Raw genomic sequence first — 12,318 nt, 5'->3', positions numbered from 1 at the left:
CTACAGGACGGCACCCCACACCACAACACACCACCTCCAAAAAAGCCCCACGGAGCACACAGCTCCCGCCAGCGCCCGAAGGACGGGCCGGCCCGCCCGGCTACACCACCACACCACACCACATCTTCGCAAACCCAGGGAGCAACCTCGACCCACACAGCGGGGAGGTCGCCCCACCTTCAAGCAGCACCTCAACCTGCACCCTCTAACGGGCCAGGGAGGGGTCATTCCCACAAGCTGGCTAAAGCAGCCGACTGCAACACTGCAGCCACCCCAGACCTGCTTACAGGAGGGCGGGCTGCTCTGGGGACAGACAGGGAGCTTCCCAGGGATCGTGACACACACCCCGAGTACAGGGCTGACACATCGCCAGCAGGACAGGCGGCCGCGCAGGCACGGACCCAAGCCCTGGCTACAGGGCGGCCTCAGCCTCAGAACTACCGCGCTAGCTCTGCTCTGCCCTAAGCAAAAAAAATAAAAAGGGGCAAGACACGAGGACACTCGCTCCACTCGTGGGACTGAGCGGGAACACCCCGCTTGCTGCACGCATCGAGTCCTCCGTTCCCCCCTGGGAAGCCTAAGCTTGGCTGCAGCTATTTTCAGGGAGGCCTGAAGGAAAAGCTCACTCTCTCGTCACCCACGCAAACGCAAGCAAGGAAAGGAAGGGGACGCAAACACACAGGTACAACTTTCCAGAAGGGAAGGAGAACGCTGCGCAGAAAAAAAACCTGGGCAAAAAATCTAAAAACCCACGAGCAGCAGACAAGAGCCTCTGACCCGCCCCCAGGCTGCACGGAGGCCACGGGCCTCAACATGCCAAGGGGCTTCCCAGGTGGCCAAGGGACAAGTGGCGGTGACACACAGCCCCGAGTACAGGGCCGTCACGCTGGAGGTCACCAGCAGGCAACCGTGCCGAGCGGCGGGACCGAGAGTGGCAGGGAAAGGGCGCTACCCTGCTTACAGGGGGCCCTCGGGGTCCAGCGAGCTCCGTTTCCCACTCAGGTGCGGAGAAGTGGCTCTCGCCCTCCGTACAGGGGGCCACACTCCCCGGGCAGCCAAAAGGAGCAACAAGGCAAAAGGCCAACTACAGCAAAGACCCGAGCCCTGGTTGCAGGGAGGTCGCCCAGCACAAAGCCGGCCTGGTTACCCAAGGGGCCGGCAACGCTCTACAGTTATGTGACATGCTTTTGCCCAGGGAGCCTCTCCCTTTGCCCCTCCGTAGTCGTCGTCTTCCTTCCTCTTCTTCCTCACGCTTGCCTCGGAGCTCCACATCCCGCCGCTTCTTTCTTCACCAGCAGGTCCTGAAGGTCCTGAAGGAGGAGCCCGTCAGACCCGAGGACCACCAATTCCCCCACCACCTGCAAGAAGGGGCCAAGCCAACTCCCCAGGGGCCCTCCGCACATCGCCACCCAGCCCAGGACGACCCCGCATCCCCCACCCCCACATCTTGGTCCCACCAAGAACCAACTTCAAGCAGCTCTTCCTCACCACACTGACACGCCGCGGAGGTCCATGCGGCGCTGCTGCAGGGCGCAGAGTCGGGCTGCCTGGGCAAAGGGAGCTGGGCACGCAAAGCGGCGGACAAAGAGTCGGCTCCACCCCCGCTTACAGGGGGGCCGCAGCCACCGCTTCCATTGCAAAGCGCCTGGGACCCAGCACCAGGCCCTTACTTACAGGGCAGCCGTGGTCCCAAAGGCCGAGGGAGGCTCCTTCACTCCCGGTCGGGGGCACCTTGACCTGCACCCCGCTAACAGGGCGGTCACCCCACACAGGCTGCCAGCAGAGCACAAAGGCTCCCACACCCTGACCCTGATTACAGGCGGGCCGACGACACCCACGGAGCCACGGAGCTCGGTTTCCCCCACAGCAGCGGGAACGACTCTCAGCAGCCAGGCAGCGGGGCAGCACGGCCAAAGGCCGCGCTCGGGATCCAAGCCCCGAGTCCACAAAGGGAGCAAGCCCAGCCCCACACCTCACAGCCCAACGCCTCTGAAAGGACGGGGCCAGAGATACCCACCTGAGTACAGGGGGTTCCTCAGAACACATCTCCCCAAGAACAGGGGGCACAGGCAGCCCTGCCTACAGGACGGCACCCCACACCACAACACACCACCTCCAAAAAAGCCCCACGGAGCACACAGCTCCCGCCAGCGCCCGAAGGACGGGCCGGCCCGCCCGGCTACACCACCACACCACACCACATCTTCGCAAACCCAGGGAGCAACCTCGACCCACACAGCGGGGAGGTCGCCCCACCTTCAAGCAGCACCTCAACCTGCACCCTCTAACGGGCCAGGGAGGGGTCATTCCCACAAGCTGGCTAAAGCAGCCGACTGCAACACTGCAGCCACCCCAGACCTGCTTACAGGAGGGCGGGCTGCTCTGGGGACAGACAGGGAGCTTCCCAGGGATCGTGACACACACCCCGAGTACAGGGCTGCCACGCTGACACATCGCCAGCAGGACAGGCGGCCGCGCAGGCACGGACCCAAGCCCTGGCTACAGGGCGGCCTCAGCCTCAGAACTACCGCGCTAGCTCTGCTCTGCCCTAAGCAAAAAAAATAAAAAGGGGCAAGACACGAGGACACTCGCTCCACTCGTGGGACTGAGCGGGAACACCCCGCTTGCTGCACGCATCGAGTCCTCCGTTCCCCCCTGGGAAGCCTAAGCTTGGCTGCAGCTATTTTCAGGGAGGCCTGAAGGAAAAGCTCACTCTCTCGTCACCCACGCAAACGCAAGCAAGGAAAGGAAGGGGACGCAAACACACAGGTACAACTTTCCAGAAGGGAAGGAGAACGCTGCGCAGAAAAAAAACCTGGGCAAAAAATCTAAAAACCCACGAGCAGCAGACAAGAGCCTCTGACCCGCCCCCAGGCTGCACGGAGGCCACGGGCCTCAACATGCCAAGGGGCTTCCCAGGTGGCCAAGGGACAAGTGGCGGTGACACACAGCCCCGAGTACAGGGCCGTCACGCTGGAGGTCACCAGCAGGCAACCGTGCCGAGCGGCGGGACCGAGAGTGGCAGGGAAAGGGCGCTACCCTGCTTACAGGGGGCCCTCGGGGTCCAGCGAGCTCCGTTTCCCACTCAGGTGCGGAGAAGTGGCTCTCGCCCTCCGTACAGGGGGCCACACTCCCCGGGCAGCCAAAAGGAGCAACAAGGCAAAAGGCCAACTACAGCAAAGACCCGAGCCCTGGTTGCAGGGAGGTCGCCCAGCACAAAGCCGGCCTGGTTACCCAAGGGGCCGGCAACGCTCTACAGTTATGTGACATGCTTTTGCCCAGGGAGCCTCTCCCTTTGCCCCTCCGTAGTCGTCGTCTTCCTTCCTCTTCTTCCTCACGCTTGCCTCGGAGCTCCACATCCCGCCGCTTCTTTCTTCACCAGCAGGTCCTGAAGGTCCTGAAGGAGGAGCCCGTCAGACCCGAGGACCACCAATTCCCCCACCACCTGCAAGAAGGGGCCAAGCCAACTCCCCACGGGCCCTCCGCACATCGCCACCCAGCCCAGGACGACCCCGCATCCCCCACCCCCACATCTTGGTCCCACCAAGAACCAACTTCAAGCAGCTCTTCCTCACCACACTGACACGCCGCGGAGGTCCATGCGGCGCTGCTGCAGGGCGCAGAGTCGGGCTGCCTGGGCAAAGGGAGCTGGGCACGCAAAGCGGCGGACAAAGAGTCGGCTCCACCCCCGCTTACAGGGGGGCCGCAGCCACCGCTTCCATTGCAAAGCGCCTGGGACCCAGCACCAGGCCCTTACTTACAGGGCAGCCGTGGTCCCAAAGGCCGAGGGAGGCTCCTTCACTCCCGGTCGGGGGCACCTTGACCTGCACCCCGCTAACAGGGCGGTCACCCCACACAGGCTGCCAGCAGAGCACAAAGGCTCCCACACCCTGACCCTGATTACAGGCGGGCCGACGACACCCACGGAGCCACGGAGCTCGGTTTCCCCCACAGCAGCGGGAACGACTCTCAGCAGCCAGGCAGCGGGGCAGCACGGCCAAAGGCCGCGCTCGGGATCCAAGCCCCGAGTCCACAAAGGGAGCAAGCCCAGCCCCACACCTCACAGCCCAACGCCTCTGAAAGGACGGGGCCAGAGATACCCACCTGAGTACAGGGGGTTCCTCAGAACACATCTCCCCAAGAACAGGGGGCACAGGCAGCCCTGCCTACAGGACGGCACCCCACACCACAACACACCACCTCCAAAAAAGCCCCACGGAGCACACAGCTCCCGCCAGCGCCCGAAGGACGGGCCGGCCCGCCCGGCTGCACCACCACACCACATCTTCGCAAACCCAGGGAGCAACCTCGACCCACACAGCGGGGAGGTCGCCCCACCTTCAAGCAGCACCTCAACCTGCACCCTCTAACGGGCCAGGGAGGGGTCATTCCCACAAGCTGGCTAAAGCAGCCGACTGCAACACTGCAGCCACCCCAGACCTGCTTACAGGAGGGCGGGCTGCTCTGGGGACAGACAGGGAGCTTCCCAGGGATCGTGACACACACCCCGAGTACAGGGCTGACACATCGCCAGCAGGACAGGCGGCCGCGCAGGCACGGACCCAAGCCCTGGCTACAGGGCGGCCTCAGCCTCAGAACTACCGCGCTAGCTCTGCTCTGCCCTAAGCAAAAAAAATAAAAAGGGGCAAGACACGAGGACACTCGCTCCACTCGTGGGACTGAGCGGGAACACCCCGCTTGCTGCACGCATCGAGTCCTCCGTTCCCCCCTGGGAAGCCTAAGCTTGGCTGCAGCTATTTTCAGGGAGGCCTGAAGGAAAAGCTCACTCTCTCGTCACCCACGCAAACGCAAGCAAGGAAAGGAAGGGGACGCAAACACACAGGTACAACTTTCCAGAAGGGAAGGAGAACGCTGCGCAGAAAAAAAACCTGGGCAAAAAATCTAAAAACCCACGAGCAGCAGACAAGAGCCTCTGACCCGCCCCCAGGCTGCACGGAGGCCACGGGCCTCAACATGCCAAGGGGCTTCCCAGGTGGCCAAGGGACAAGTGGCGGTGACACACAGCCCCGAGTACAGGGCCGTCACGCTGGAGGTCACCAGCAGGCAACCGTGCCGAGCGGCGGGACCGAGAGTGGCAGGGAAAGGGCGCTACCCTGCTTACAGGGGGCCCTCGGGGTCCAGCGAGCTCCGTTTCCCACTCAGGTGCGGAGAAGTGGCTCTCGCCCTCCGTACAGGGGGCCACACTCCCCGGGCAGCCAAAAGGAGCAACAAGGCAAAAGGCCAACTACAGCAAAGACCCGAGCCCTGGTTGCAGGGAGGTCGCCCAGCACAAAGCCGGCCTGGTTACCCAAGGGGCCGGCAACGCTCTACAGTTATGTGACATGCTTTTGCCCAGGGAGCCTCTCCCTTTGCCCCTCCGTAGTCGTCGTCTTCCTTCCTCTTCTTCCTCACGCTTGCCTCGGAGCTCCACATCCCGCCGCTTCTTTCTTCACCAGCAGGTCCTGAAGGTCCTGAAGGAGGAGCCCGTCAGACCCGAGGACCACCAATTCCCCCACCACCTGCAAGAAGGGGCCAAGCCAACTCCCCAGGGGCCCTCCGCACATCGCCACCCAGCCCAGGACGACCCCGCATCCCCCACCCCCACATCTTGGTCCCACCAAGAACCAACTTCAAGCAGCTCTTCCTCACCACACTGACACGCCGCGGAGGTCCATGCGGCGCTGCTGCAGGGCGCAGAGTCGGGCTGCCTGGGCAAAGGGAGCTGGGCACGCAAAGCGGCGGACAAAGAGTCGGCTCCACCCCCGCTTACAGGGGGGCCGCAGCCACCGCTTCCATTGCAAAGCGCCTGGGACCCAGCACCAGGCCCTTACTTACAGGGCAGCCGTGGTCCCAAAGGCCGAGGGAGGCTCCTTCACTCCCGGTCGGGGGCACCTTGACCTGCACCCCGCTAACAGGGCGGTCACCCCACACAGGCTGCCAGCAGAGCACAAAGGCTCCCACACCCTGACCCTGATTACAGGCGGGCCGACGACACCCACGGAGCCACGGAGCTCGGTTTCCCCCACAGCAGCGGGAACGACTCTCAGCAGCCAGGCAGCGGGGCAGCACGGCCAAAGGCCGCGCTCGGGATCCAAGCCCCGAGTCCACAAAGGGAGCAAGCCCAGCCCCACACCTCACAGCCCAACGCCTCTGAAAGGACGGGGCCAGAGATACCCACCTGAGTACAGGGGGTTCCTCAGAACACATCTCCCCAAGAACAGGGGGCACAGGCAGCCCTGCCTACAGGACGGCACCCCACACCACAACACACCACCTCCAAAAAAGCCCCACGGAGCACACAGCTCCCGCCAGCGCCCGAAGGACGGGCCGGCCCGCCCGGCTACACCACCACACCACACCACATCTTCGCAAACCCAGGGAGCAACCTCGACCCACACAGCGGGGAGGTCGCCCCACCTTCAAGCAGCACCTCAACCTGCACCCTCTAACGGGCCAGGGAGGGGTCATTCCCACAAGCTGGCTAAAGCAGCCGACTGCAACACTGCAGCCACCCCAGACCTGCTTACAGGAGGGCGGGCTGCTCTGGGGACAGACAGGGAGCTTCCCAGGGATCGTGACACACACCCCGAGTACAGGGCTGCCACGCTGACACATCGCCAGCAGGACAGGCGGCCGCGCAGGCACGGACTCAAGCCCTGGCTACAGGGCAGCCTCAGCCTCAGAACTACCGCGCTAGCTCTGCTCTGCCCTAAGCAAAAAAAATAAAAAGGGGCAAGACACGAGGACACTCGCTCCACTCGTGGGACTGAGCGGGAACACCCCGCTTGCTGCACGCATCGAGTCCTCCGTTCCCCCCTGGGAAGCCTAAGCTTGGCTGCAGCTATTTTCAGGGAGGCCTGAAGGAAAAGCTCACTCTCTCGTCACCCACGCAAACGCAAGCAAGGAAAGGAAGGGGACGCAAACACACAGGTACAACTTTCCAGAAGGGAAGGAGAACGCTGCGCAGAAAAAAAACCTGGGCAAAAAATCTAAAAACCCACGAGCAGCAGACAAGAGCCTCTGACCCGCCCCCAGGCTGCACGGAGGCCACGGGCCTCAACATGCCAAGGGGCTTCCCAGGTGGCCAAGGGACAAGTGGCGGTGACACACAGCCCCAAGTACAGGGCCGTCACGCTGGAGGTCACCAGCAGGCAACCGTGCCAAGCGGCGGGACCGAGAGTGGCAGGGAAAGGGCGCTACCCTGCTTACAGGGGGCCCTCGGGGTCCAGCGAGCTCCGTTTCCCACTCAGGTGCGGAGAAGCGGCTCTCGCCCTCCGTACAGGGGGCCACACTCCCCGGGCAGCCAAAAGGAGCAACAAGGCAAAAGGCCAACTACAGCAAAGACCCGAGCCCTGGTTGCAGGGAGGTCGCCCAGCACAAAGCCGGCCTGGTTACCCAAGGGGCCGGCAACGCTCTACAGTTATGTGACATGCTTTTGCCCAGGGAGCCTCTCCCTTTGCCCCTCCGTAGTCGTCGTCTTCCTTCCTCTTCTTCCTCACGCTTGCCTCGGAGCTCCACATCCCGCCGCTTCTTTCTTCACCAGCAGGTCCTGAAGGTCCTGAAGGAGGAGCCCGTCAGACCCGAGGACCACCAATTCCCCCACCACCTGCAAGAAGGGGCCAAGCCAACTCCCCAGGGGCCCTCCGCACATCGCCACCCAGCCCAGGACGACCCCGCATCCCCCACCCCCACATCTTGGTCCCACCAAGAACCAACTTCAAGCAGCTCTTCCTCACCACACTGACACGCCGCGGAGGTCCATGCGGCGCTGCTGCAGGGCGCAGAGTCGGGCTGCCTGGGCAAAGGGAGCTGGGCACGCAAAGCGGCGGACAAAGAGTCGGCTCCACCCCCGCTTACAGGGGGGCCGCAGCCACCGCTTCCATTGCAAAGCGCCTGGGACCCAGCACCAGGCCCTTACTTACAGGGCAGCCGTGGTCCCAAAGGCCGAGGGAGGCTCCTTCACTCCCGGTCGGGGGCACCTTGACCTGCACCCCGCTAACAGGGCGGTCACCCCACACAGGCTGCCAGCAGAGCACAAAGGCTCCCACACCCTGACCCTGATTACAGGCGGGCCGACGACACCCACGGAGCCACGGAGCTCGGTTTCCCCCACAGCAGCGGGAACGACTCTCAGCAGCCAGGCAGCGGGGCAGCACGGCCAAAGGCCGCGCTCGGGATCCAAGCCCCGAGTCCACAAAGGGAGCAAGCCCAGCCCCACACCTCACAGCCCAACGCCTCTGAAAGGACGGGGCCAGAGATACCCACCTGAGTACAGGGGGTTCCTCAGAACACATCTCCCCAAGAACAGGGGGCACAGGCAGCCCTGCCTACAGGACGGCACCCCACACCACAACACACCACCTCCAAAAAAGCCCCACGGAGCACACAGCTCCCGCCAGCGCCCAAAGGACGGGCCGGCCCGCCCGGCTGCACCACCACACCACATCTTCGCAAACCCAGGGAGCAACCTCGACCCACACAGCGGGGAGGTCGCCCCACCTTCAAGCAGCACCTCAACCTGCACCCTCTAACGGGCCAGGGAGGGGTCATTCCCACAAGCTGGCTAAAGCAGCCGACTGCAACACTGCAGCCACCCCAGACCTGCTTACAGGAGGGTGGGCTGCTCTGGGGACAGACAGGGAGCTTCCCAGGGATCGTGACACACACCCCGAGTACAGGGCTGACACATCGCCAGCAGGACAGGCGGCCGCGCAGGCACGGACCCAAGCCCTGGCTACAGGGCGGCCTCAGCCTCAGAACTACCGCGCTAGCTCTGCTCTGCCCTAAGCAAAAAAAATAAAAAGGGGCAAGACACGAGGACACTCGCTCCACTCGTGGGACTGAGCGGGAACACCCCGCTTGCTGCACGCATCGAGTCCTCCGTTCCCCCCTGGGAAGCCTAAGCTTGGCTGCAGCTATTTTCAGGGAGGCCTGAAGGAAAAGCTCACTCTCTCGTCACCCACGCAAACGCAAGCAAGGAAAGGAAGGGGACGCAAACACACAGGTACAACTTTCCAGAAGGGAAGGAGAACGCTGCGCAGAAAAAAAACCTGGGCAAAAAATCTAAAAACCCACGAGCAGCAGACAAGAGCCTCTGACCCGCCCCCAGGCTGCACGGAGGCCACGGGCCTCAACATGCCAAGGGGCTTCCCAGGTGGCCAAGGGACAAGTGGCGGTGACACACAGCCCCGAGTACAGGGCCGTCACGCTGGAGGTCACCAGCAGGCAACCGTGCCGAGCGGCGGGACCGAGAGTGGCAGGGAAAGGGCGCTACCCTGCTTACAGGGGGCCCTCGGGGTCCAGCGAGCTCCGTTTCCCACTCAGGTGCGGAGAAGTGGCTCTCGCCCTCCGTACAGGGGGCCACACTCCCCGGGCAGCCAAAAGGAGCAACAAGGCAAAAGGCCAACTACAGCAAAGACCCGAGCCCTGGTTGCAGGGAGGTCGCCCAGCACAAAGCCGGCCTGGTTACCCAAGGGGCCGGCAACGCTCTACAGTTATGTGACATGCTTTTGCCCAGGGAGCCTCTCCCTTTGCCCCTCCGTAGTCGTCGTCTTCCTTCCTCTTCTTCCTCACGCTTGCCTCGGAGCTCCACATCCCGCCGCTTCTTTCTTCACCAGCAGGTCCTGAAGGTCCTGAAGGAGGAGCCCGTCAGACTCGAGGACCACCAATTTCCCCATCTGAATTTGACTGGAATGTAACTTTTTTTTTTCTGGTAGCATTGCTGCCTATTTACAGGTACTTTTTTTTTTTTTTTTTTTTTTTAAATCATTTTCTTTTATTGTCCTCCTCAGCATAGTTTCAGCATTTCTCTCTGTCCCCTCAGCCCCACTCTGTTGGCATCGGTATGGCACTTCTGTTTTTTTCTTCATATGCTCCTGAGCATGGTAACCATAGTTTTTTCACTTGTGTTTCAGGACACTTTCTCTATGTCATATCAGCACTGGAAATGTATTTTTCTCTCTCTTCTTAGGCACTCCTCAGCGCACCAGTAACTTTCATTTTTTTCTGCTCTTGAGGCAATCTCACTTCCTCCCCCCCCCACTTCTTTTATGTGCAGGTACAGCGCCTATTTTACTCTCCTTACGTGCAATCCAACAGCCAAAGAACAGCCTCTTTCTCTCCCTCTTCCCCCCCCCGCCCCCTCCCCTTTCCTCCTGACATCTTCCCCCCCCTTCCCCCACCCTCCTCGTGCGTCCCGTCAGCGCCTCCTCTCACGCGCTCCTCATTTTTCCTCACTTCGCTCACGCGCCTCTTGTCTCGCGCCGCCCTTCAGCGCGGGGACGGCATTTCTCTCTCTCTCCCCCCACCCCCGTAAGAGCTCGAGAACGGCATTTCTCTTCCCCTTGATGCGCTCCTCCATAGTGAAAACAACATCTTTCTCTGGTCACGCGGTCCGGCCACGTCCCTTGCCCCCCTCCGCCAGCACCAGAACGCGGCATTTCTCTCCCTCCCCTCACGCCTCCTCAGCGCGGGAACCACATTTTTCTCGCTCCCCTCACGCATCCTTGTCTCGCGCCGCCCCCCCAGCCCGGGAACATTTCTCTCCCCCTCCTCCCCCCCCAAGAGGCGCCCCTCATCCCGGGAGCGGCATCTCTCCTTCCCCTCATGCGTTCCTCCATCGGGATAACCATGGTTTTCCTCCCTGTCCTCACGCCGTCCCGCTTCGCTCCTCGGTGTCGTAGCTACGTTTTTCTCACTCCTCTCCGCTCCCCTCCCCCACCCCTCAGCGCGGGATCGGCATTTCTCTTCCTCCCCTCACACATTCCCAGCCTGGGAACGGTGCATGCCTTCGCAACCCCCCCCCCCCCCCCCTCCACTCCTTGCCTCGCACCACCCTCCACCCCCCCTTACTTCACAACAGCGCCTACCTCTGCAACCTTCCCACAGCCCAGCAACAGCACCTGCTTCAGGACTCCTTAGCCTCCTTTACCTCCTTTAAGCCCGTAACATTTGGCTCTGCCACCCCTCAATCCACCATCCACCCTCTGCGATGCCAACTCGCACTTCCCTGCTCGATGTCGTCCTGTCCCGTAGCCTCCATCCCCAACTCGCACTTTCCTGCTCGGTGTCGTCCTGTCCCGTAGCCTCCATCCCTTCGAGCCCAGTGAGGATGACGCTTGTCCCCTTACCTCAGTCCAGAAGGCTTCATTGTGGCTTCTCGCTCAGAGCGCTCTCTTTCCCGCCACACTCTGAGAAGAACACCTGTGGCTCAAGTACCCGTCTGCGCGCCTTGTATAGGTGTCCCCACCGCCCGTCAGCCAATAGGAGCAAAGAATGCTGCTCTTGGTTTTCGCCTTTGTTGCATCCCGTTGCACCGTTCCCTCCTTTTCTACTTGGATGCGGTGGGCAGAGGTCATCTCATGGGCACGAGCCCTTCTGAGGCTTTACTGCCCATCCCCTCAGCGCAGGGCTGCCTCACAGGTGGTCTCACTTCATAAACCCAGCACCCAGTCCCAGCTGGTGCCGGACTCTGGTGTTTGTTTGCTTCGAGTGTTACACTGTCTTCTCAGGTCTCTACCTCTGTGGAGAAAATCCCTTCTGAACTTAGAAATATTGTTACAGAGAGAAAAATGTGGAAACAGCTGACGTCTGTTACCTCACCTCTTCTTTCAAACTCCCATCTCACCTGGTTTAAAGCTTAGCAGACAGATTGTATCTTATTGTAGTTTTAGGAATTTAATTTTCAGTTTCCACTTCTTTGACCACGCTGCAATGCCCAAGCAGCTTCACTGGGTAACAGCAAACAGGTGGGATCTGGGTGCAGCTGCTCCTCTTTCACCGGTTCATAGGTTCATGAACATAGTAAAGTAAACTACATTTCACGTTGAAGATGTTATGAAAATGAGTATTTTTAACTGTCTCTTTGTCCTGAGAAACACAAATAATTTAAAAAGTTTTATAGGAATAATTGAGAGAATAATTGTAAGTTTCCATGTGGAAGTTTTGCACCTACAAAGTGCACGTCCCACAGGTGAGGTCTGCACAACTACCTCGCTGCTCAAACGCACCAACCAGGGAAAATGTCTACAGATTTGAGTTGTTTGGTGGTTTATGGCTTGTTGTTTTTTTTTTTTTTGGTTTTTTTTGGTTTTTTTTTTTTCTGAAAATTGATTTTTTTTTTTTTTTAATTATTCCAATTGTCCTTTCCATCCGTATCTTGCATGCATATAAGCCAGCAGTGCTTGCAGAGAGCAGTCCTGACCCCAGCAGAACCCACCTGGCTGCTGCAGAGGCCCATTCAGTCACAGCTCTTTGCCTCTGCAGCTGATGTAACACACACACTCAACTCCATTTATTAATATAAATTAAGTACTAGGA

At 60.9% G+C, this 12,318-nt stretch overlaps 1 long non-coding RNA gene across 3 annotated transcripts; it reads right to left on the bottom strand.

The window, feature by feature from the left end:
• Positions 1-2,634: 2,634 nt before the first annotated feature.
• On the bottom strand, positions 2,635-11,415 carry LOC128085724 (uncharacterized). Of its 3 annotated transcripts, none has more exons than XR_008209062.1 (2): positions 11,130-11,415; positions 2,635-3,388 (listed from the first exon to the last, which is right to left on the bottom strand). It is a non-coding gene; the product is annotated as an uncharacterized LOC128085724 (long non-coding RNA). The 3 variants fall into 3 exon arrangements; XR_008209061.1 differs by lacking the exon at positions 2,635-3,388 and adding an exon at positions 4,709-5,462; XR_008209060.1 differs by lacking the exon at positions 2,635-3,388 and adding an exon at positions 8,870-9,623.
• Positions 11,416-12,318: the final 903 nt, after the last annotated feature.

This window comes from Tympanuchus pallidicinctus, unplaced genomic scaffold (genome assembly GCF_026119805.1).
Source record: "Tympanuchus pallidicinctus isolate F22 unplaced genomic scaffold, pur_lepc_1.0 scaffold3, whole genome shotgun sequence".
Taxonomy (NCBI): Eukaryota; Metazoa; Chordata; class Aves; order Galliformes; family Phasianidae; genus Tympanuchus; species Tympanuchus pallidicinctus.
The sequence above is the reverse complement of the archived record's forward strand: the minus strand, read 5'-3'. Positions and strand labels throughout refer to the sequence as shown.